The sequence below is a fragment of the Hippopotamus amphibius genome, chromosome X, assembly GCF_030028045.1.
Source record: "Hippopotamus amphibius kiboko isolate mHipAmp2 chromosome X, mHipAmp2.hap2, whole genome shotgun sequence".
In the NCBI taxonomy this organism is placed as follows: domain Eukaryota; kingdom Metazoa; phylum Chordata; class Mammalia; order Artiodactyla; family Hippopotamidae; genus Hippopotamus; species Hippopotamus amphibius.
In genome coordinates, this window is record NC_080203.1 from 17,409,069 (window position 1) to 17,410,641 (window position 1,573).

Sequence of the window (1,573 nt, forward strand, 5' to 3'; positions counted from 1 at the left end):
GCAATTATCAGAATCATTGATCAGTAATAGGTCTTGAAGTCAGGAGCCTAGAATATAAAACCCAGGTAATGAAAACATGTTCTAGAAACCAATCAGGTTTGTTTTAGACTAGCAGGTGGCTTTTTCTTTTAGCCTAGTCACAAACTCTTCTGCTTGCCCTGTAGTACTGACCTAAGTGTAACAGGTAATATTTGCTAGAGCACAGACTTCCCCTTGACTGGCTAAGAGGAAACCAAGGGCTATGTGATTGTCCAGGACAACTCTGGCTAATAAATTTAGATGAGTTTATTGAGCTTCCAGAACAGAAGTGTGCCATTTATAACTTCTGTTAGTGGCAGAGACAAGTTTCAGACCCCCTTTCTAGTTGAATTATCTACATTATGGGAACTGCAGCTCATAGTGTAGGTGTAGAGAGGAAATCAATTATCCCTCTTGGAAGTTCTCCTGAATAACTTGTGTCTGCCTCATTTTAGCCGCTTCTGGGTGTCCTCCTCAAGGTATAAGGCTGATGTCCACATAAGAAGTGGTACCCTAGTGAAGCACAGATTGTATTAGGAATGCAACTACCATTTACTACAGCAGGAGTAAGCCAATTTGTGTCTCTCAAGATGTACGTATCTCTTTAGTGGAATTAAATAGTTCCCGCAAAGCAGATTGAGGAGAACAAAGACCACTGTAATCAGAATATCCCCAATATTAACATCTACTCCTGATTGACTAGGCCTTGCTGATAGGATTATAATGACTTCAGCAGAAGCATTTTGTTGATGTGAGGTCAAGGTCCAATTTTTTCAAGACTAAGGGTAGAGGTTAATGCTGTGAGGAAAACAAATACCAGAAGGGACTTGTAAAAGGGAATCTGCCTCCCGAAGTGTTTGAAGGAATAGCTATTAAATTGTTGTCATCAGGGTTAAGTAGGGGGTAACAGAGTCAGCAGTCAGTTAAATTCAGAGAACTGGTTCCGGGAAAAACACTTAAGAGAGTTTTGTTTTTTTCTTAAGTGGGAGAATGAGACATAGGGTGACAAAAATAATTGATGGAGATAAGGGATATCCCATTAGTGTTCTAAAGGGCATCACAGTAGAATAACAGGCAAGTGTAGTGGAAGAGGAAAGGAATAGAAAAGAGTGTCGAAGAATCAGAAAATTCATCTTGTCCTGTCATCTTGGGTAGAAGCTGTCCACCTCTCAAGTCAACAGATTTTGGAGGATTCCTAAGAATCCAAAGTTTCACTTCTCCAAGTAGAGTGGATTTCTCTCTGGCAATCAGGATGAACTGACATATATCTTTTGAGCTGGGAACCATGAATCCAAGGATCAATACCTTGGAGCCATATGGCTGTGACTGTCGTTATCGGTACCTGATAAGGTGTTTTCTATTGAGGCTCAAGAGCCGTTTTTCTCCAGTGTCTTTCCCAGAACACAAAATTGCCAGAGCACACTGAGGCTGCCCAGGTAGATATTTTAGCAATGTGACTGGTACCTGTTGGTGATAAAGTCAGAGGCATTGTATGAATCCCTTGCATTAACCAATCATATCTGCTTGTAATAGGGTGGAATCGAAGGCTGAGGGT